We start from the raw sequence: 25,244 nt of genomic DNA, 5'->3' as shown, positions 1-25,244 counted from the left end.
GCAGAAGATCGATGCAGCTGTAGTCAAGCTTCTGGGGTTCGATTTAGTGGGTCTAATAGAGGAGCCAATGGCAGCATTTGCTGCCATCAGTCTCCTACTGTGTGGGTGGCACAGAAACATGATGTACGATACATCAACCAGCTATGTAAACTAGCTGGAGTAGCATATCTTTGACCTTTCAATGCAATGATAGCAGCTACAATCCACTGTAAGTAGCAAGAGGGGATGGTTCTGAATATTAACTCCAATCTCAGCTCTGAAATCTAAGCATTTAAAATATGGATATCAACAGTGTGATTAGAGTATACATAACTTGCTAAAATAAATTATCAGAAATAACCACTTTATTTTTCTGGTGGCAGACAGTCAGATATGAATTGATCCATGATTTTTTTGGTTTGGGGCCAACTCTAAAGTCATTTTGGATATTTTTGTTTACTTACCATTTGATTAGAATAACAGATATAAGGCTATAACATATTAAGTATTACAATGACCGAATTATTTCCAAATGTAGGAAAATACTTTGCAATGTGCTAAAACAAATGAGACCATTGTTCTGGTAACATCCACCAGCAGTAAGCAATACATGATGCTTGAAAGGAAGGTAAGAAAAAAAACCAAATAGTAAACCAACACCGCATGCTCCACAAAACCAGTAAGGTGAAACCATGGCTCTCCTCGTTGGATTGTACAGAAATTTCATCAATCAAGAAATGAATGTAGTTAAGCATTTCTCACAAATATGTGAATTCATCATTGAAGGTTAGAGGCAGATACAGATTTTTGGTGTGTTCAAATGACAGAAAAGATCAGAATTCAGTATACATTTTTTCTTTTGAACTCGAAGTAAGAACATTCTTAAATATCAAACCAGTTAGCTTACTCAGAAGAGGAAAAAAAAGACATTTTTTACTTTTTCAGAATAGCCTTACATGAACATTGAGAGAATGACTAAAAGGGACTTCAGTCAATCTTGCTTTATTAGTTGCTCTTGAAGAAGCATATTTCAGAGATCTTGAGCAAGCAGTCGATAGCATCACTCTGACTGTAAGGTACTTCTTGAGCTCCCTGAGCTCTATCATTTAAATAAAATTTGTACAGTGCGAGTTTCAGCTCATATTAAGTATCATCTGATATGGATCATATACAGCATTCCCTAAGGCTGAACTTTTTGTGCATTTTTATCACTCTTTGAGACTCAAACATTTCAGTGTTTTCTGGTTGTGATATTTTTAAGCCAATTTCAGCAAGAAATATTTCTTGGAGATATAAATTTCTGAAAACTACTACTTCATATGGCAATGGAACCTACCTACTTACTAGCCATAGTCCTTTTAGATTGTTGCCCTCTTATCTAATGCTACTGCTTCTAGAGAATATGTGTAAGGAGATTGCAATTTTATAAATCCAGATCTTAATTTAAAAAATAATTATATCCATATCTGTGCCACTTGTCTCATCACAAATGAGAAAGAAGAATGCTGTTGTGACTGAAATACTAGTCTTGGACTAGGAGATCTGAATTGAATTCCTGGATCGGTCCCTGACAACCTTTGTAATCTTGGGCAAGTCACTTAATTCCATGCCTCACATTCCCATCTGTAAACTACAGGCAATGTGAATTCCTTTTACGCACGTTCCTCTGTCCAGATCTTGGATCTTTTTTCTTGCAGTTGAAACAAACTGAATCCTACAGATCATTTCTCCCCACTGGTGGGTTACATACCATCTAAAGGTTGTGAAGAAACTAACATTTCTTATTTATTATATTTGAAGTGATCTCACCATTTTAAATTGATATAACTGCTTTGGATTTCAGTGCATCTACATGAATTTACATCAGTCAAGGATCTGGCCAATATATCTCTTTAGAGGCAGATTCTGATCCTATCTGAAAATGTAGAATAACACTGTTGAGTTGGGTGGAATTACTACAGATTTCTGACATTAGAATCTTAGGTGTACTGTTTCTTGTCAAGACAATATGTCCCATAAGACTATTCATCAAATCAAATATCTTAACATTACTATGCATTGAGTTATGATATAGGAAAATATACTGAAGATGTGAGGAATAGTTCTAGAAATGGGTCATAGATATTCTATAAGAAAGCACATATTACAGTATTCATGGTAGAATATGAACTGCATATTATTGTAAAAGAAAATCCAATTTTGCTGCCTACTGCCTTCAATTTGGTTTGACAAGTGCTCAATCTCTTGCTGAATTTTGATTTCTCCATTTATCTTCTGGAGAATGATCTGTACTGTCTGCTTAGGGCAAAAACAATAATCTTTCCATTTAATTTACTGAAAAAGCTCGTGTACTTTCTGTGCTTACCAGGTACAACAATATGGAAACAAATCCCTGTTGCTAAAGATTCATTTGACAGTATGAAACAGATTCTGACAAGGAGAAAGTCTAAGGGGGAGAATAAGTCTGGAGACCCTGACCTAGTATAAGGAGTCTGTCAAGGAGTGAAGTGCTCATGGTTAGTACAGCAGGCTTCTGTGATAAACCCAGAACTAGACAAGAAAATAAAGATATTTGGTAAGGAATGACCTAGGGAAACACCCTAGAATGTGAACTGAGAAGTCCTGGATTGCTGATTGTCGGGTGTATGGGCTGGAACCTGTTACGGGGGTGTAGTTTCCCTACCAGCCAGTAGCTGTACAGTGGTTCATCAGAAGACATTTGGATGATTGCCTGTTGGACTTTTAAAGGGCTAAACAAAATGGTGACCTAGCCGAAGAGCCAATTTACCAGAAGAAAGGCTATTATGGAGTGAGCAGAAAGCAAAAGGAGGCAGCATACTAATGTGGGAACACTGTTAGAAGCCGAAACAAGACTGGGGCCCAGTTCTGTGTAGCACCGTACGCAAACAGTACAAGTCTGTCTCTACTCCAACCACCTTACAATCCAAATAGACAAAACAGACAAAGGGTGAGTGTGGAATTGGAGGCACAGAGGGGGAACTGACATACTAACTAGCTCCCAGCAAGGTAGTGGCTGTACCAGAAAACCAAACACATTGCTTCTATGTTGCAAGAATATCATTCTCACCCCTTTTCCCCATGTATCTTAGTGTCTGCAGTAAAGAATTGATAGGCAGCACATTAGCACCCATTTCAGTTCTTCTCTAAGCAGATGAAAGCAAAAACAGATTGTTTATAAAATATTTCTGTCTTAATATAAGTTCCTAGATAATGTTTACTTTGCTGGTTCTACTAATTAAGGACTGCATGATTTCCAGTGTTGAATGTGAAAGTGTCTGTCACTGAAGGATTTTTTTTCCCTGGCATGTCTTGTGAGGTCATATTGTTCACCTCAGTGCTTTTATATTACTAGCTAATGCTATTATAACAAACTGAAAGAATATAAATGGATAGATGACACTGATGTACGTATCCATTTCTGCTGTACTCAGACTAATATATTTTCATTGATAAACAGCAATATAAACCATTAACATTAATGGAAAATATACAGACCTCAAAAACTGCACCTAGGAGAGATGGCTGACTTCCACTGGCCACACAGGGAGAAAGCTGTGAATTTCAATTGAACCTAATCATTTGTTATAATCTGTCTTTAATAAGGATTGAAAAAAGTTCCTAAATCTAAAATACTAGCCAGAACAATAATTTTTCTCTGTACAATGAGCACTAAAATCTGTCGCAGACCTTTTTTTCCCCATGGTAGAGCTGGAGAGGCTTTAAATAGTTCAACAATGACAATGTAAAAGATTAATTTAAATGCCCAGCTAAATTAGTGGCTGTATTCCCATCTTAGTTTGCTGTCATTTAGTTAACAGGGCATGTTAATATGAGAGGACAGCATTTGAGATAATTACCAAGTAAAGGTTTGTTAGTGGCACAAAGGTACACAAATGAATCTAGCCTGACTATATTAGGTCCTGTTGAGTGCTTTATTGTTAGTATTCATCAATGATTCCATGCAAGGAAAAAAATTAGGCAAGACAAGATAGAGGATATGCAAGGAGAAGAGGTGATGATGGTAGAAAAGACTTCTGCAGCAGAGCAGCAGCTGTCCAGAACCACAACTTGCACAATTAAGGTTGTACATTTTTTTTTTAACAAGGAAACAAAATCCTGACGCTATTAAAATCAATGAGAGTTTTGCCATTCAGTGACTTCAGTGAGGTCACAATTTCTTCCAAACAGTGCATATAGATATATATGAAAAGAATATACTGACTGTGTAAGGACATTTAGTTCAACTCTCTATATGCAATTAAGTTTCCTCCTTCCAAGTTCAAATTTAGAGTAAATGGAAACAGATTTCCTAAAAAACATAATCCATGAAGAAAGCAACATCCATATGTTGTTTAATGTCCTGAATCTATTCCCAGTGATCTCAGTGAAAACATTTTTTTTGAATTGGCACTAATAGGGTGAGTTCCTAAAAACTGCTGTCATCTAGCTATGCCTACTTTCTAGGAGCTTGCTGTCTACTCTGGCTTATTCTATCCTCGAGGAAGAGGCTTCTTGTCATATTTCCATGTACAGTTGGAAATATGTCCTTTGTACTGTAAACATACTGAATGTAGCCAGTGAAGATTGCTCCATTGTCCTGCAACATACACAGCTTTTGCATGACCAAATAGACATTCAGTTTGAGGTTTTAAATAATGCTGATTGGAGAACAATTTGGGTATGCATGTACACATGTCTGGGGTAGTTATGGTGGGGGAGGGCAGTGTGTTATGGAAACCTTTAGCATTTCAGCAAACTTTTTAAAAAAATCTTAAAAACAAGAGTTTCAAGGGAAGACGTCTCTTGTTAAAAATCCAGTTTTCAATAGAAAAAACAGCATGGGTGGAATTTTTTGACAAGCCCTTCTTTTAGCCTTGGCTCTCCTAAACCAAATACATTGAGATGACCGACCAAACAAGCTAGGAAATAGAAAATAAGAAATAATATTACAAGAATGAAAAAGTAAGGCTTGAAGTGTTTGTCATACCAAACTTAACAGATTGTTCAGATCTCTTTAACAGAAGATGCTGCAAGACTGCTTGTTTGGGTAGGCCAGGCATTTGGTGTGGTTATAGTCTCCAAAAGAATCATGTGATCAGGAGGGTCCCATATGACCAGAAGCTTGTGGTTCAGAATAGAAGGAATATGCAGGAAGAAAGGAAGGCAGGGGAGGCCTGTGGAATAGATGCATTCAGGCTTTATTTGGGGCTCTGAAGAGGCTGGAGAAGGAAAAAGTCTGAGACCCATAGCACTAACGGTAGCTAGTACTTTTGCCTATTTAGGGGACCCAAGCTAGAGTTTTCCAGCAAGTTGATAGGATGCCCTTTTGTCCCCCCCCCAAAAAAAATTAAAAAACAATGGTCCTGTAGCACCTTAGAGACTAGCAAAAATATATAAATAATATCATGCACTTTCATGGGCACAACCCACTTCTTTAGATGGCAAATATCACAAAAGTGCATGATACTATTTATATGTTTTTGTTAATCTTTAAGGTGCTACAGCGCCATTGTTGGTTTTGTTTTTTGTGTTTTATTTACAGACTAACATGGCTACCCTGGTGAGGCCTTTGTCCCGACTGAGTGCCCTGTGTTACCATCTCTCATTATATTTGGCTCTTTTCTTCAACCTCACCTCCTGGGGTCTGTGACTAGGTGAGACTCTAAGCTTTCACTGAATAAAAGACTTTTTAGCCTACTGGTTGTGTAGAAACTCTTGGAAATGTGAACCCTCAAGTGCAAAAAACCAGAAAGCAAAATAAAAAAAAAACACCCTAGACTTTAATCTTGAAAATCATGAGATTTTTTTAAAGCCAATTGCACAATGTCTTGGGCCTAACACATTTTCACTGCTTGGCTGGCAGTACTATTTAAATAGGCTGAAACTAGGGCAGACAAATGTACAAAATGGGGGGGCGAAAGCTTCAAAATCTCAGCTCTGCTGCTCTTCAGCTTCTCAGATGTGGAAGACATATTGAAAAGCTGTAGAGTTAGTTTCAAGTTTTCTTTCAGTGATATCTGTAACATTTTGCCAAAGTAGCAGAACTATTGAATAAGTTAAAGAAGCAAAAGGAGTAATGAGCTGTACGCATGGTAGACATTGTGAACATGTACATCATTCATTTTATTACTCAGGCTATGTCTACACTACAATGATCTATCGGAAAAAGATATGCAAATTGCGATTTTTCTGATAGTTTTTTTGGAAGAGGCTTTCACTGGGCTAAATTTTCAGAAGAGCCCTTCTTCCATGTGGGAGGAGGAAGACAGAGCTTCCAAAAGAGCATGTCTGCTCTTCCGCAAAAAAAAAAAAAGCGGAAGAGCAGACGTATTTCCTAGTCACGGCAGAGTTGTAGACATAGCCTCAGTGGCAAAAAGAGAAGGGGCAGAGAGGGGAAGGGTGAACACAAATTAAAACTAGAAATTTTTGAAAAATATTTTATTAACAATTTTCAGATGTTTTAATGTCAGTTTGTTTCAAAGGACAACCCACTTCTGCCCCACGAAAGCTCATGATACCATCTACATTGTTTTCTTAGTCTCTAAGGTGCTACAGGACAATTTGTTGTTTTTTAATTTTTTTCAGTTACAGACTAACATATTTACCCCTCTGAAACAACCAAAAAAAGGGCAAATAAGGTTTATCTGAGGGTTAAATCCAATTCACATTCACGCAGATGTGAGTGTAATCTAAAGCAATAATTCTGGTTGTGGTAGGAACCCATTAAACAAATACACAAACCAAAATGTTGAATTCAGTAAGATCAGGGTTCTTCTACATAAACTTTACTTCTTACATGGTTTTGGTTAGTATTTTAGTGATACCAAAACAAGCAAACTACTGAAGAGGAAAGTATAACATGCCAGAAGCAACAAACAGGCTTTTTATTTTATTGTTTTTAAAATTCCATCTCTTGGTCTGTGATTAATAATTTTTCAAAAGGCTTGAAAGCTAAACTCTGAACACTAAATTAGTAATTGGAGCTGTGCAAAGTAATGTGCGGTAAACAGAATTCTCAACAGACTTGCAGGCTCTATATGAAAAGAGAGCATTTTGCCATTCAAAAAGAGCAGGAAGGAACGGGACCAGGAATAGAAAGGACAGGTCAGTGTCTCCTTTTAGTCATTTCCCTTTGTATAAAGTACCTAAAAGTGTAAATGTCTAATGTTAAAAATTGGGTTAGAAGGAAAGTGAGAGCAAATCTGTTAGTTGTCGGTTTTGGTACTCACTTGGAATGTGGGAGACCTGGATTCAAGTCCCTGCTCCATACTAGGCAGAGTGAGGAGTTAATGCAGGTGTTTTCATTTGCCACCTTCTGACTCCAGCTCCATTGATACTTACACATCAAGTCTTTCTCATCCTGACTGAGTGCCCAAGCCACTGAATACCTACTAGATTTGGCCCTGCAGGCAAGCTAGGTACTGAAATGCCTATTTTGAGGATCCTGCTGAGGGCTATCACATGAGCTAACAGTCAGGCATCAAGTCTTAGGCAGTTTTAAACATTCCCACTGGCAGAAATTTAGGCACTTAGGGCATGTCTATAAGATCGACATTCTGGCATTCTATTTAGACCCGTAAATGGAATGCTGAGGGCAGCTCCAGCTGGCACTTTTAAAGGAAGTCGACAGAAATGTTTGCTCCCATCAGCCTCCTGCTATATGGCACCCTAAGCCAAGCTTGGCAGTAAGTAGACTCCAGCTATGTAGTCTCTGTATTGGAGTTGCGTACCTTAAGATGACCTTCCAGATCTAGTGTAGACCTAACCTTACAGTGGTAGATGGCAGCCAAACAGGGGTTTTGAGCATCTAAAATTTGGACTTTGCTACTGAAAGTAGAATTGGGTGCTTAAATCCTTTTCTGGATTTAGTCCGCTGTGTGTCTCCTAGTGCTCTGGGTAAAGCAGTGTAACTCTACACTGATGGCTTCTAGTGCACGGATATAGCTGAAGTGTCATGACGTCCATATACAGGGAAAGGTTTGATGACTTTTCAAGACTTAGAGGTCTTGTTTAAAAAGGATTCGCAGTTGACAGCTTCAAACAAGATGTCAGTTGCCCGTGAAACTCAAAAAGCAAAATTTCCTTTGAATCCACTGCAGGAATCAGGATTGGTAACCCTAGAGGGCGAGCTGCTCCACACTAACATAGCTACTTCCTCTCAAAAAGGGGATTGATTGCTCTGGTGGGAAAAGCTCTGTCAGCATAATAGTGTTAAAGTGCTACAGCAGCACAGCTACACCGCAGCAGTGTTTTAAAAAGTGTAGCCCAGGATCCTTAAGGTTTTTTAAACTACAGTCTGTGCCATGTGTGCTAAAGGCAGAATGACAAAGGGGCTGTGGATATTAGAGAAAGCAAGTTGGTTCAGCTTTAGGGAGTATTCTGAAAATTAGACTGACTATTCATTTTTGGGTTACTATAAGATGACTATCTTCTGGGACACTGAATTGCTCCAGTATCATGTACCTTGCCAGAACAATTGATCGTGAAGTTGAAGTGGGGGTTGTAAATTGCGGAAACGTGACCTCTCACAAATGTACCAGCAAACAGTCTAATAATAACACGGGAAAAAAAAAGAATTGTGACAATGAACATGATTATGATATATTGCCACAAGAGAAATGTAGTACTGGATTGGCTACTACTCAAACATGCTAGTTTAGACCTTTATCCAGCACTGCATAGTGTGTTTCATTGTCACTTCTTGTTTTAAAGGATATTCCTGACTGAGCAAACTTCCCTATTATGGACAAGAATTTTGGTGAAATGCTAGATATTGAGACAGGTTAATTAACTATTAATTAATGAGTTAGTGAGGGAGATTGTGTAAGTGTTTTTTCTTTTTCCTTTTTGTTTTGATTTTTACTTTAAATGCAATGCTCTTGTAATTTATAATGGTTACAGAGGCCCTTGGACAAAAAGCTCACTTCAGACCTGAGGAACTCACTACTCTTTTGAGATATCTGACTACAAGTCGCTTGTAACATTTCAAGATTCATATCTATGGGTACTATTTGAGGGATAATGTAACTATATTGAAAGTATGTTTATGGCCTTGGATGTAAAAGTTAGCCATCTGGGGATAATATATCTCGAAAATGACCCATTCAAACGGAAGAGTTTTGTTATCCCCTCTCTGGCCAGCTGGCAAGGCAATGCAAGATTGCAAAAACCATCACAATATATTTTGAAAATCAATACAAACATTGAAGTGCTTTTTCATGGAAGCGTCTTTTGAATATTTTGGATTTATTCTGCAGGAAGATCCTTTCAACTTACATGGAAGCTGTTTTAAAACCCCCTCCACCAAAAATGTAAATCAGTTTCATTCATTCCTTGGGCTCATAATTGCTACAGAGCATTTATTCCTGAATGTGTCTACAATAATACATTCCCTTGTGAAAGAAGTATATCAGGGAGGCGAATGTAACCAGTCAAACAGTCTTCTGATAGTTTAGCATAGATGCTGGATCTGGGGGATGTGGCCATACCTCCGTCTTGAAGTGGTTTCAATTATATACAGAGTTTACAGTGTGGTACAACAACTCCCAGCACCCCCATTATACAAATTGTTCCAGCATCCTAGATTTTAGTGTCCGCAGATGCTATAAGCCACTTTCCCAGTAAATTATTTTGGCTTTGAGACTCCTTGCTGCTAAACATTCTAGAAAGCACCTAGGTGCTTACTCATCACTCTCCATAACTTTTCAGCATAACTATAATACATTACATGAGAAGTATTTAGTATTCCTTTAGCAATCATAGAAACATAGATCTGGGAGGGATCTTTGAAGGCTTAGCCCAGTCCCCTATGTTTAGATAGGGCCAAGTAAATCCTAATATAGTAAGGAGTTGGAAATTTTGACACATGAATATTGACAACCATGGACTCTCATTAAGGTTTTTAGCTACATTGCCATTTCAGAAGCAATATAGTCACCTATGGGAGAGGTTGGAGATGCAATAAGGTATAGTATCCTCCTGCAGAACATAGATGGTGGCTGGTGAGGAGCTGCTTTGGAGCCTGCTAGGATGCAGGGAATTATGTGAAGATTTATACCCCTTAAGTTTGAATGAACATCTCAGCTGATAGACTCAAATTTTCCTAAAGATTGCCTAATACAATAGTAAGATTTTCAGTGTAAGTGTGACGGGGGAACTTACCCCCGCACTCCCAGCCACGGGGACCGCGGCCCCGCGCCCCACGGGGAAGGTCAGCGGGGGACAGGAACCCAGCCCCGAGACCCCCGGAGGCACCGACACCCGGCGCCTGTTTCGAGTGTGGGCAAGAGGGACACTTCCGCAGAGACTGCCCGTTCATGGACTGCTCATACGGGAGGGCCCTGATGGCCGACCAACGGGCTAGGAGCAGGGCCGACGACAAGATCACCGTACAGGTAGGCGTGGCAGGGAAGGAGGTATGGGCCCTCGTGGACACAGGGTGCAACCAGACGATGGTCCGGGAAGCGTTGCTGCCCCGAGGAGGTACAATGGGCCCGACAATAGCGATGCAGTGCATCCACGGGGACGTGAAGCACTACCCGACACAATGGGTCCTGATTACAGAGGGGGGCCAACAGCGGAGGTGCCGGGTGGCCGTGGCCCCGGGCCTGGCTTACCCCGTAGTGCTAGGGCGGGACTGGCCAGGACTAACACGACTCCTCCAAGAGTGGGGAAAGGTCCATCCCACCCAGGCGGAGAGGGCGGAGTCACGACCCCACGCAACAACGCCCCCGCGGGAGGCCCAGGCCGGAGACACGCCAAGCATCGATGATAGGGGAAGAGCGACGGCGGACGACCACGAGTTCGTACGGGAGCAGTGCGAGGACGAATCCCTGAAGCATGCATGGGAGCAGGCGGGGAATACGGCGGAACCAGACAGGACCGGCAAGAGGGGACCTCGTTTCGAGGTAAGAGACGACCGACTGTATCGGGTAGTCTGCCCCCCAGAGCAAAGAGGAGAGGTATGGCAGCTGCTGGTGCCAGCCCGGCGGCGGTGGCGAGTGCTGGAGGCAGCGCACGCCAACCCCTGGGCAGGACATTTAGGGAGCGAAAAAACACTGCAGCGCATACTGCAACGGTTTTATTGGCCGGGGGTTCACAAAGAAACCAGAGACTTCTGCGACTCCTGCCCGGAGTGCCAGCGAGTGGCGGGGAAGAGTGTGGCGAGAGCTCCGCTGGTACCCTTGCCAGTAGTGGATGTGCCTTTTAGGAGAATAGCATTGGACCTAGTGGGGCCCCTCGAGAGGTCAAGAAAGGGCAACCGATACATTTTAGTATTGATAGACTACGCCACCCGCTACCCGGAGGCGGTCCCGCTCCGCAGCACGAAGGCCCCGGTCCTGGCCGAGGAGCTGGTTAAGGTATTCTCCCGGGTCGGGTTACCCCAAGAAATATTAACGGACCAGGGGACAAACTTAACAGGGCGAGTCCTAGCGGAGCTTTGCCGCCTACTCCGGGTGAAGCAGCTCCGCACATCCGTATACCACCCCCAAACGGACGGGTTGGTGGAACGTTTTAATAGGACCCTCAAAACCATGCTACGGAAGTTTATAGAACTAGACCCCCGGGATTGGGACCAGTTCCTCCCGGCCCTACTGTTTGCCGTGCGGGAAGTACCCCAAGCTTCTACCGGGTTTTCCCCGTTTGAGTTACTCTATGGGAGACAGCCTCGGGGCATATTGGATCTTATCAAAGAGGAATGGGAAGAACAGCCCCCCAAGGTACAAGGGATGGTCCCGTACATTTTAGGACTACGAGAGAGATTGAGAGCCGTAGGAGAACTGGCCCAGGGTAACCTCCGCAAGGCCCAAGCGAGACAAGCGCGCTACTACAACCGAGGGGCACAGGTGCGGACCTTTGCCCCGGGAGAGCGGGTTCTGCTGCTGCTGCCGTCGGCAGAATCAAAGCTATTAGCAAAATGGCAGGGCCCCTATGAGGTCATCCGGCAAGTAGGTCCCGTGGATTACGAGATCAAACTCCCGGACCGGCGAAAAGGGGCGCAAATCTACCATGTAAACCTGTTAAAAAGATGGAGGGAACGGGAAGGCCTCATGGTCAGTCTGCAGAAGGCGGAGCCGGAATTGGGACCCTGGGGAGGCGACATCAAGGACGTGGAGGAAGAGGCCCCCCTGGGAGCGGAGCTGACGGAGCCCCAGAGGGAGGGGATGAGAAGCCTGCTGCGGGAATTTGCAGACGTGCTGTCGACTCAGCCAGGCAAGACCACGGCAGGGTATCACCATATCCAGACGCCACCCGGACAAAAGATTCGAGAACCCCTCCGCCCGCTACCTCGGAAGATGTGGGACCCCGTGCAGGAGGAGGTAAGCAAGATGCTGCGGATGGGGGTCATACGAGAATCCCGGAGCGCCTGGCGAAGCCCCATCGTGCTCATCCCCAAGCGGGACGGAACCCTGCGGTTCTGCATCGATTTCCGAAAGGTGAATGCCATCTCCCGAATGGATGCCTACCCGATGCCGCGGGTAGAAGAGTTACTGGAGAGACTGGGGCGGGCACAATACCTGTCGACATTAGATCTGACCAAGGGATATTGGCAGATCCCACTCACGCCCACGTCACAGGCAAAGACTGCCTTCGCCACGCCATCGGGACTGTATCATTTTATCACAATGCCCTTCGGATTAAACGGAGCGGCGGCCACCTTCCAGAGGGTCATGGACCAGGTGTTGCGAGACCATCAGGCATACGCCGCCGCCTATATTGATGATATCATCATTTTTAGCGCATCATGGGAAGAGCACCTGACACACGTCCGAGCGGTCCTACAGGCGTTAAAGGAAGCGCGACTGACAGCCAACCCGGCCAAGTGCACCTTTGGCCAGGCAGAAGTGGCATACCTGGGGTACGTGGTAGGAAGGGGCCACTTGAGGCCACAAGTGAACAAGATAGCGGCGGTCCAGAACTACCGGGCCCCGACCACGAAGAAGCAGGTGCGGCAGTTCTTGGGGCTGGCCGGATATTACCGCCGATTCATCCCGCAGTTCGCCACCATCGCGACCCCCCTAACAGACCTAACGAGAAAGGGTTACCCGGAAAAAGTGAAGTGGACGGAGCGGTGCGAAGAGGCATTTCAACAGCTGAAGCAGAGGCTTACCTCCGCACCAGTACTAACACAACCCGACTTCACTAAACCCTTCATCGTGCAAACGGACGCGTCCAATTTAGGGGTGGGGGCGGTCCTGGCTCAGGACCAAGGAAAAGGGGATAGACCCATTGTGTACCTGAGCCGCAAACTACTGCCACGAGAACAACAGTACTCCACCATAGAAAAGGAAGCGCTAGCACTTAGGTGGGCGGTAGAAATGCTGAGGTATTACCTCTGGGGCAACACGTTCCGATTAGTGACGGACCATGCACCCTTAACGTGGATGCACAACATGAAAGAGGTTAACCCCCGGGTAATGAGATGGTACCTGTTTTTGCAGCAATATTCATTTATAATAGTCCATCGGGCGGGGCGAGAGCACTCAAACGTAGACTTTTTGTCCCGGTGTGTTGAGAGAGAGGAGGTAAAAAGAGAGACAAGAGAGACTAGGGGGGAGGGGTGTGACGGGGGAACTTACCCCCGCACTCCCAGCCACGGGGACCGCGGCCCCACGCCCCACGGGGAAGGTCAGCGGGGGACAGGAACCCAGCCCCGCGTGCCGGAGCCGGCGGGGCAAGGGGAACCCGGCGTGACTGGCGCGCATGCGCAAGACGGCGCGGCTGGAACCCGGCCAGCGCTAGGACCCAGGAGCGCAGGGCCGGCGCCCGGAAGGGCGGGGGCCGGCCAGACGCCGAGCGGGGAATTCAAAAGGGGGGAGGAAGGAGCAGCAAGGGAGGCTTGGGGAGAGCAGGGAGGATTCTGCTCTCAGCCTCCTCCGCAGGACCCGAGCAGGACCCCACCGGGAGCGGCGGGGAGCCCAGCAGCAGGAGCGGCGGGGAGCCCAGCAGCAGGAGCCGACTGCGCAGCGGGGACGCCCGGAGCGGAGAGGAGCCGGACGGAGCCAAGCCCCACCAGGGAAGGAACGGCCGGGGAGCGGACCGGAGAGGATCCAGCACCGGAGCCAAGGCAGAGGCAGTGAGGCTGTCGGCCCCGGGAGGACCGACAGGGGGGGCCCGCGTCCAGGGGGACGACAGGATAGAGACCGGGATCGGGAGGTGCCAGGCACACGAAGGCGGGGACCCTCGGACTCGGGGAGGGGCGTGCCCGGTGGCCCCCCGAAGACAGACTCGGTTACAGTAAGTATTTGTCTGCCTTGAGGCTGAGTAACTGCCTGCTCTTTCTTTAAAAATTGCACATAAAAGACTACATTAGACAAGTCCCTAAGTCATACTTTGGCTTTTGGGGGGCTGTTTTCCTCTCTGTAAAACAATACAGTAAACCTGCCTGAAACTGCTCAGACTGGAAATGGCACATTGAATGCTTCTCTGTATTCTGAATCAGGTGAGGCTGATCAGGCCTGCCGACAGTAGGGAGCAATTGCTCCAGAACCCAGCTATTCAAAGGGGCATGGGACTCCTGGCCACTACTGCTGTTACTGTGGCGGCAGCAGCAGCAGCAGCAACCAGAGCTCCAGGACCCTTAAATCACTGCTGGCGCTCCATGTGATACAATCCATGCAGCTCAGACAGCTGGGGTGTGTACCACAGCTCTGGATGGTGCAGAGAGCTGGCTGCTCACAGCCCTGCCTCATCTACTTGAGGCTCCACCCCTTCCAGTCTGGAGGGCTGTCCACAGCCCTACCCCTTCCACTGGAGGTTCCACCCCTTCTGGGAGTGCAGAGTCAGCCACACACACAGGGTACGTCTAAACTACATGCCTCCGTCGACAGAGGCATGTAGATTAGCCAGATCGGCAGAGGGAAATGAAGACGCGATTTAAATAATCGCGGCTTCATTTAAATTTAAATGGCTGCTCCGCTCTGCCGATCAGCTGTTTGTCGGCAGATCGGGGCAGTCTGGACGCGCCGCGTCGACAAAGAAGCCTTTCTTGATCGGCACAGGTATGCCTCGTGAAACCAGGTTTACCTGTGCCGATCAAGAAAGGCTTCTTTGTCGACGTGGCGCGTCCAGACTGCCCTGATCTGCCGACAAACAGCTGATCGGCAGAGCGGGGCAGCCATTTAAATTTAAATGAAGCCGCGATTATTTTAATCGCGGCTTCATTTCCCTCGGCCGATCTGGCTAATCTACATGCCTCCGTCGACGGAGGCATGTAGTTTAGACGTACCCACAGACAGACAGACACACACACACACACACACACACACACACACACACACACACACACACCCATTGCCCAGGAGCCCACACAGGCCATCAGCTCCCCTGAGGCTGATTTTTTGACTGTTCCTAGGCAGAATTGGCAGTGGGGGGGTTGTGATTGTGTGCTCCTGTGTTTATTTTGACAGCACTGAAAGTAGAATCTTGCCTGTGGCTTTGTGTATTCTTTTGTTACCTTGATGTGTTAGAGGGGTACACATCAGAAAATGTACAGATGAGAAATGTGCATTCGTTTTGCAGGATGAGGACTTTAGTCCCTATTCTCATTCAGACCACTTCCAATAAGATCCTGTGCCAGTTTAGCAAGGTTTCCTTGTCCATTGGCAATGGGTTTTTTGCTTATTTCTGTTAAAAAATCAAAATGTTGGGAAAAGCTTTGCAATTCTAACAGCTACTCTTGCTTTTGTCATATTTAACATGTTTTTTCCTTCCCCCTTTATGCCTAGCAAACAAAAGCCAGTTTTACTTTAGGCTGGAACATGTTCACAAAGCTTTGTGCCCATCTTTTGCTTGTGTCAATGTTTCATATCAGCGTTTATCAATATAGCTTTCACCACAACTACTCTTAGCTAGGGAATGACTAGCTTTGAAATTTGAGTACAAAACCCTTTTGTCTCTTAACTGTAACCTTTGCCAATATTAAACAAGTTTAATGGATGATTTTCTCTGTATGGTTGCACATATGAGAAAGCCCATACAACTTAAATAAGAAACATTTATATTTTCTATTGTTTTTAATCCTGCTGTAAATTAAATAGGGAATTGCACACTAGCTGTAGAATTCTAAAGATGGCCTCCCCACCACACACCCCAAAAATCCTCCAATCCAAGAAAAAGGATCTTTATTAAACTCTATAGATTAGAAAGTAATCCAGAAAACCCCAAATGTCTATTATTTTCATCCTTATTATATCTTTTCCAGGAGTGCAACAATGAACACACACACACACACACACACAGGGAGAGAAGCACACATGTCCATAATGGTTACTGTAGTACTTGATAGAGTATGTTGCTCTTAGTGCATGAATTATATTTGAATTCTGAACACAGAATACTTGAGTTCTGGAGAATATGCTGACCATTTTAATATCATATAAATACCTACTTAAAAGAATGTTAAGGTTGCAATATTAAACTCTCAAAAGTGAGGAAATGCCAGAACTAAGGCTGAATGTCCAATCTGCATTATGTTAATCTCTTACTGCATGACGACATACTTTTTTTTTTTTAAACAAGAGACCTGCTTCATTTGTTACAGAACCTAAAAGATACACAGTGAATGAGAGAAGGGATTCAGGAAGAAAAAGAATAATCTAATGGTTAAGGTAGTTTAATGCTACTCTAGAGAATGTAACTCTCTCTCCTTCTCCCATGTGATACTGAGCAAAACACTAGCACAATCTGGGATGCAGTACAGGCCAGTGAAGAATTGTTGCAACCTGCTCTGCCACTGTGATTGCCTCCCAAAGCTTTGTGGATATAGCTTCCAATCTGGGCCTTTCAAGCAGCCTACCAGCATGCAGCTCACACCCTAAGAGAACGTATGAATGGCCATATTGGGTTAGACCAAAGATCTATCTAGCCCAGAAGTCTCTCTTCTGACAGTGGCCAATGCTCAGTCCCCAGAGGGAATGAGCAGAACAGGTAATCATCAAGCAATCCCACCCCTATCACCCATTCCCAGACTCTGATAAACAGGGGCTAGGGACACCATTCCTACCCATCATGGCCAATAGCCATTGATGGACCTATCCTCCATGAATTTATCTAGCTCTTTTTTGAACCCTGTTATAGTACTGGCTTTTACAACATCCTCTGGCAAGGAGTTCCACAGGTCAACTGTGCATTGCGTAAAGACGCACTTCCTTTGTTTGCTTTAAACTTACTACCTATTAATTTCATTTAGTGACCTCCTACTTCTTGTGTTATGAGAGTAAGTAAATAACTTTTCCTTATTCACTTTCTCACACCAGTCATGATTTTATAGACCTCTATCATACTTCCACTTAGTCTCTAAGCAGAACTCTAATAATTTAAGATCATTTTTATATAGACATTGTGGAAGCAGGACCCTAAGAATTTAAGAGCCTTTGTATATAGTCATTGTGGAAGCAGGAAAAGGGAAAAAGGGGATTTGTGCATAGCCATCTCAGGTTTGTTAGAAGGGGAACAAAAGTCAAGCTAACCCTAACCCTAACCATGCAAGAGTTGTAAGAGATGCTGCCTCCCTCTCTCTTTAGCGGATAAGGATGGAATGCTGACTTAGGCAGGATCCTTGAGATAAGGAAGTATCTGGAAGGAGTTTGTATGTATAAACAAATAGATAACCATTAGCCCTTGATGTATGTAATGGGAAGGTATATATACTTGTCTTTTACTGCTTGTACTTTGAAGATCTGCCTAAGGAAGGGGGACCCCCTGTCCGACTGCAGTCTTCCCTTGCAATTGCTCAAATAAACTGCCTCTGACTTGTTGCTTACAAACTCAGAGTGAGGACTTGTTTTCCTCCACATCCTGGTCCAGTCACTCTGACTCCAGCAGCCTGTGAGCAATGCTCCAGCCACACTAACTCCCTGGGTTATTGCTTGCAGGGTAATCAATATATTCCCTGATTTTCACACACAGCATTTGTTCTACACAGCCCAGCCCAGCCCTTTCCTGGACAGTTCAGTTGTTAGAGATCTGTTGCCCCTTTAACTGGAGTTACTGAACAGTTCCGTTTAAATGAACACTGGATTAGTTTTGATTAAGTGAGTTTCTTTAACTACAAAGATTTTAAGTGAGCATAACAATAAAGCATTAAAATCAGAAATGGTTATAAGAGAAGCAAAGATCAAATGCTTTATGGTAACTAAAACTAACCGGACTTGGTTCAAGGTAAATTTTTTTACTCCCTGTTCACAAAAAAGGGATAACCAAATTCTCAAGTCAGGGCCTGCCCTCAAAAATCTTGTGTTAGATGAGAGAGAGAATAGTTGGAGTGTTTGCCCTTCACTTTTATAGTTCAGTTTCCTTTTGAAGTAAATTCTTCTGAAAAGTACCACTCAAAGCAAAGTTCATTCAAATAATTAAGAGGGTGATGTGGAGTATGGGAGGGAGGGGAAAGGTGTTCCAACACTCTCTTTTCTCTTATGCATGCTGAAAGCAGGTTTGCTTTGACTCTTCTGTGCTGGACCTTTGTTTACTACTATATGTAAATCGAGATAAACACTCATTCTATTGCTTGCAATAAGCCTGCTTACCCGTTACTGCCTAATTGGGAGTATATAGATTTAAACATGCCCCACTGTGCTCATTCAGGAGAAATTCATAACTTTACACACAATATTTCTATACACATTTCACCATGATGATATTGATCAGCATGTTATCCATATTCAAATGATAACACTCAGGCCACATTGTGTACAGAGGTTATTAAATGGTACATACAAGGCATATATAGTCACTTAAAGCAAGCTCTTTATATGGGATCATTTTTTATGTGGCCCACTTGAGATCCCTGAATCTGTGTGGCCAATGTGAGACCCTTAGATTTGATTTGTAGAATTTCTAAGGCATTTACAGCTAGATAGGAGTCAACAGGAGCTGTTTTTTGCTCATAGAGAGTGCTTCTATATACTCTGGAAAATCAGGCTGTGGCGTTGGAAATAGGGCACCCCAAATTAGTGATGCTTGTTGACCTCAATCTCTGTGCCTTAGCTCCCTGTCTCTAAAACTGGGATAACTGTTGTCACCTCACCAGAGCTAGGAAGAAAAACTGATGAATATTTGTGACCCACACAGGTACTATAGTGATGAGTTCCACAGAAAAGCTGTGAGGAAATTTAATAATTCTAACTTCAGATCCAGATTTGAATAGTGTGCAGTAAACAAGGCATGGGGCCACACACTGAACAATGAGGAGAAAACAAATATATATGTTCGTAAGTGTGCACTTTAATGTGGGGAAAAATAGTGTGTGGTAATTCTCTATTCTCTGTCTAATATTAGTTGTGATTTTGTCCCATTGCCACACCTCCTCTCCCAGCTTCTTATCCAAGTCCCTTTACCCAGTCAGTCCAGTTCTTCCGCTAAATGTCTTCTAATCAGATCTGTCTCCCTTCCCTCCTAATCTCCTTACACAGCCAATTCAAGTGTGTCACTCTGAACTTCCTCATCAAATTGTTTCCCCACACCTACCATTTCTTTGTCATCCTTCCCCAGCTTCTAAGGCCAATCTTTTTGCCCCCTCACTACATCCTCCCACAGAACCCAGTTTCTCCTCATGTTTTCTTCTGTCTGTACAGCCTGGTTGCGCTTATACTTCCCTCTAAACCTCAGCAAAGTGTCAACTTGATTATGTGCAATAATATTATAAAGAAAGGTCTGTTCTATAAATTTCCTGCTTTTACAAATATTCTCATCATTAGTATTTTCAGTTGTGTACGCTGGTAATACATCTCTCTGAGCTACTGTGGCAAGAACGGACACAGATATCAAAGTGATTGAATGCAGCTGCTGACAGCAAAGTGCAGAGATTGCAAAGATATTGGAAAGATATAATAGAAAGCTTAGCAAGTGGTTTCTAATGTGATTTAGAATTGACAGCTAATAATGGATAGATTTTTAGAGGAGGATTTACCTAGTGTTGTTCGGGTCCTTAACTGAAATACTTTTTTGTTTTTCTTTATTAAAATCACTTATTTGAGGTGGGGCTGGAGATGAGGGGTTCAGTATGCAGGCTGTCCCATGAGAGAGGAGAACCTCAGTCCTCCGTCACTATAGCAGCTTATTGACATGTGAAAAGCACCTGTCCATGGCTTCTGCAGCTGCAGCAGGCACAGCTGGGGGAGGGGTGCATGTTCCCCAGCTAGGAGACAGACAGACAGACACACACACAGACAGACAAACGCTCTGAAATATATAGTAGATAGCTGTCTTTTTCTCAACCCCTGCCCTCTGCTCCACAAAGAGTGTTATAGGAGTCCTGGTACCCATCTCTGGCCCCTTGTTGCCCCCTCCCCCCCCCCCCCCCGTGGTCATTATACAGCATAACTGTAGCTGTTAGCAGACCTCTCCATTTCCATTTTATACGGAACATTCGCGTTCCAGGCACACCCCCTAGTGTAACCAAAGCCTTACCTGCTTTAAGTTATGGTAAAAGGAAGCAGCATACCAAATTTGGTGATCCTAGTTCTTACCATTTAGGAGGTGTTCTTAAACAGAATCACAGACAGATGGATGGACAGACATACACACACTCTCAAATATATAGTAGATATACACACACAACCACATACACAGAAGTTCATTATAATCATAACAATTATTTCATGTATAAAAGGAAACCTTAGTTCAGTCTTGTAATTTTTTTGACTGATAGCTCTGTTACAATATTAACTTGTTTTACATGGGGATAACTGTTAGAAAACATTTTGAAATATAAAAATACTGGTTGATGTCTTTTGCAGTTGCTTATCAGTTCTTCAGTAGCCTTCTTAACTAAAGAAAATGGGAAATTGTACTAGGACAATCAATTTTTTCAGACCATAAAAAAAAAATTGAAAAGTGAACCTGAGACAAACTTCATTGGTGTCAAAGGGCATGTCTAATCTTACCTTACTAACCCAAGAATACTCAGAAGTCAGCAAAGTAATAGACAATGCTAAAAGTTGTTTTAAGATGAGGATTTGGCCAGCCTTATTTTAGGCTGCCAGATACAGAGTCTGATTTGTCTTTCACTTATATTAGCATAATTTAACTAATTGATGTCAGCTGAGTTTCACTTCTGTTAAAACTGGAGCAAGCGGGAGGGATTATTGGAACTAACAAATAGGAAGAAAATATCATTGGGTTATTGTTATTGATATGAAGTAGCATTATTTCTGTAGCAAATTAATGTGTACAATCTCTTGAAAACAAGAAATGTTGTAAGTCTTGAAAAATATTTTGACATTCCTATTTACAACTGGAAGACACTGCACATTAAGGGGGAATCGAGAAATTAGAGATGGTTGAATAGTAGGGAACATTTTTCATAAATTCTCAATTTAATTTTGAGACATGACTGTCTCCTCTTTTCTTTTATTCAATATAAGTGTGACGACTGGGGAATGGCTATTCTTGTGCGAATCTCTGTATTCATGAGTGATCACAGGGAATTTGCAGGCTGTATCTGTCTTAAAAATTGTCATTCAATCAAAAGGCTGAAAAAATGCAATGTGATTAAGGAGACTAATTCTACACAAGTAGTGAATAGCTAATAATTGAAACTGTGGTCAAAGCCATATTCCAGTTGTCTGTAATATTTATCCAAGATGTATATCAAATTACACATACAAAAAAAATGAAAAATCTGTTAGTGTGTTGATCATTCTTATACTGAACTTTTAGCATAACTTTACTGACTGGAAGATGGGGAATAGGATTCCATTAATAATGGTCACTAGAAGGAATGAAATTCATCTTTCCATTTTTCTTCTAACACAGCACATCCAACACAGCCAAATTCATCTTTGACTGTGTTGGATGTGCTGTGTTAAAAGAAAAAAATCATAACCCTCCTGTAAGAAGCATATCTAGTGAGAGGGTGTCCTTTCTCAAATCACTTTTCCAGGGTAGAACTGATTCAAAAAGATGTTTTTAAGTGTGGATCTGTGAGTAGCTATTGAATTCCACAGTGAAATGTCTCTACAGTTAAATTCCTCCACATGTAACTTATCTGTGGAGGCTATGGTTTGGTGGATTAGGTATAGAAGTGTGTTTCATACTAAGTCTCAGATCTTGTGTTTATATTTTTCAGACTTTTTTCAATATTAATTGTTGACATTAACAGAATTATTAATAAATATTTAGAGAATGCAAACTAACAGGCATATTCACACCGTGTGTTGGGATTTTAAGTGTGTAATTCCAATTAGAGTTAAAGGGGATTTCTTAAATTACTAGACATACAGATAAGAATATGTCTGCTAGGATTTTGGTTTGAAGCAACTTCACTTTTTACTTTTCTTCATTTCACTTTGTATATGCAGTTTCTCCTCTGTCAAGAACCTCATTTTCCTTAATCTGAACCAATTAACAGTTTTACACTTTCCATTTTCTGCAGAAATGAGTTGGTTTATATAAATGACAAGAGACATAAATTACTTTCCCAGTTTGACTAAATCTTCCCCATCCTTACTATTCTCAGTGTGAAAACTGTGCTGTGAAAAACTGAATGACTCTGTGTAAAGGAGCGGAGTGGCCACCCGCTGACCTCGAGCTCCCCTCCCAAAGTCTTAGTGTGGAGTACCTTGCTTTGATGACCCACCTAACTGGAATCCAGGAGGCGGGGCCAGGGATATAAAGGCCAGAGAGGCCAGTGTGAAGCCAGTGACGGAAGGAGCCAGAAGCCTCCCCTGCGCACCCAGAGAGAAAACTGGACCCAGGAGAGGTGGAGGACTGGCCTGGGCCGCCTGGGCCCCTATTAGACAGCGACCTGGAGGGACTACTTGCCTGACATGGGGTTTCAGACCTACAAAGCCCAGAAGACCTGCACCAGATTCAGGTATTTCCCATGGGGAAGAAGGGAAGAAGCCCAGGGGTGTGGTTGAGCCAGAACCAGGGCAGCACATTTCGGAGCAGATCCCCACTGACCCAGCCGCAGACAGTTCTGCTGCTACTAGGACCCTGGGCTGGGATGCAGTGGAGTGTGTGGGCCCACGCCCCCCCTGCCACTCCATCCTTGGGTGGCAATCTCCCCCCTCAGCTGTTACTCCACAGCAGCCTGCACCTGCCAGACCCCCATCTGAGCAAGGGGACCCAGCTGGGTGCATGTACCAAGACTTTTGAACTGTTTGTGTGCCTGCTGCCACACCCTGAGCAAGAGCTTGGCTTTTGGGACTCTCTGTTGCCCTGTCCTGAACTGAGGCTTGGGCCGCTGGACTCTTTGTTTGCTGCCCCACCCCAAACTGAGGCTTGGGGCTAAGAACTGTATACCTGTTTGCCACCCTCCCTGAGCAGGGGCGGCTCTGGACTGCTCATTGACTTGCCACCAGCCCTGAAGAGCTGAATGCCAAGAGCGACTCCCCCAAGAGACTAAGGAGGGGTCAGTGGGGTGAAGTGGCCTCCCACTGACCCTTAGGGGGCATGTCCCTCCCTAAGCACTACAGGCTTACACTTTGATTAAAATATAGCAGCGATGTTTAAGTAATACTTTGCAGACTCATTTTTTTAACCAAAATTGGCAAACTACACTAGTATACCCAATCCAACTTCCATTGAAATTATTGGGAGGCTATCCCCTTTCTAGCCCTTGGTACCATTGCTTTGGGTATGTCTACACTTGCTCTCTAGTTCGAGCTAGGGATGCAAATGTAGGCAATTGAAATTGCTAATGAAGCGGGGATTTAAATATCCCGCACTTCATTAGCATGATCTCGCCGGCGCATCACTCAACAGCTGATTCAAACCAGGAAGTGCGCGCCAGGCCATGACAGTTCGAACCAAACCGCTTGGTTCGAACTACCATTACTCCTCAAAAAACAATTCAATCTCCTCATGGCATGTCAGAGTAATTCTCAATGCCTTATGGTTCATTCACTTAGTTTGATTGTTAATTTCAAATAATTACAGATTGGCAGAAGGAAAATGGTAAGTGGACTTTATTTTGTTTTTAACAAAGCTTTTCATGAAATCTTACCCATGAATTCAAATTGCCTTTCGTATGATAGTGTTCACACATTGAAAACTGGATGAAGTACTGTAAGCAAAGAAAAAATCAATGACAAAAGGAGTGAGATGTTTTGAAATCATTTCAGGTCTCACAGGAACTTAGGAAAGGGTCTTAGAAACTGAAATATGGACAAGAAACTAATAATATGAAATTCAGTATGGGTGAAATATCTTTGGGACATAATTCAGTAAGGTTTTTCCCCCCAACATTTTAATCAATTTTTTATTGGATAAGTATGTTCTTTTGAAAATATAAAATAATGATTTTGTCATTAAACTGTGTCCTCAACAAGTTGCATCTTTTATATGGAAAAAGCCAAAATAGTTTTGAGATAATAAAAGGCGTGTTCTGTTTTTGAAATTGCTCATTTTAGAAGGTCTGTGTCTCCATCCTTTACTAAACACTAGAGATTTTTCACAGAAAAGTAATGTATTCAGTCAGCATTCTCATTGTGTCTTCTAGTATTTTATATATAGTATTTTAAATAAAGACTTCTACTTAGAATCATAAGTTTTCTGCTGAGCTTTAATCATTTAATATTACCTCCATAATAAAACATCTTAGGACAATTGTCTAAAAGAAGTCTGGCTGAAGAGTCACAGACAATTGTGTGGTTCATTACAAAGTCAGATTCTCTTTGCCATTTATGTGGACTAAAAATATCTGTGACATTAACATATGGTTCATGGCAAACAAAATTGAGAGTGACTTAAATACTGAAGACAACCTTTGTAAAACCAGGTCACCTTGAAGATAGACTTATAAGTTAATTTGGAATTTGAATAATCAGTGAATGACATTTAGAATGCCGATGCCATAGTTAAGGTTGACTTGCCATTTCTATTATAAACTTTATATGTCAGTGGTATATTTCAGGCTTTTTCATTTGCTCTAGGCTTGACGCATAGGCTTAAAAACTGTAGGCTAAGAGGCATGTTTTGCTTAGCATTTGTTTCTAGTCTTTAAAATGCAGAGATATCAAAAAGAACCAAGTGGTATAGAGGCATTTGAAACTAGAGAGAATTTCTGTAAGCAATTCGATCAAATTTTATAACTCATAGTAAAAATAGCCATCGACATTGTAAAGGGAGATTCTCAACATTATCTGCTTTACATACTCAATAACATTAATTTCAGAGCTCATGATACTATCTGACAATGCTTTAATAGAATACTGTCATTGAAGAAATTTGATTTTAAATGAAAGCCAGAGAAAGCAGTGAGAACCAGTGAAACACATTTACATATTCTTATTAAGTGA

At 43.0% G+C, this 25,244-nt stretch overlaps 1 long non-coding RNA gene across 1 annotated transcript in view; it reads left to right on the top strand.

Moving 5' to 3' along the window:
• The window catches only part of LOC112547677 (uncharacterized), a 336,526-nt gene extending 312,149 nt beyond the window's left edge, over positions 1-24,377 (top strand). The window contains exon 5 of the long non-coding RNA XR_012906383.2: positions 22,460-24,377. This is a non-coding gene — a long non-coding RNA (uncharacterized LOC112547677). The remainder of the gene's footprint in view (positions 1-22,459) is intronic.
• Positions 24,378-25,244: the final 867 nt, after the last annotated feature.

The sequence above is a fragment of the Pelodiscus sinensis genome, chromosome 10, assembly GCF_052426305.1.
Source record: "Pelodiscus sinensis isolate ZL-2025 chromosome 10, ASM5242630v1, whole genome shotgun sequence".
In the NCBI taxonomy this organism is placed as follows: domain Eukaryota; kingdom Metazoa; phylum Chordata; order Testudines; family Trionychidae; genus Pelodiscus; species Pelodiscus sinensis.
The sequence above is the reverse complement of the archived record's forward strand: the minus strand, read 5'-3'. Positions and strand labels throughout refer to the sequence as shown.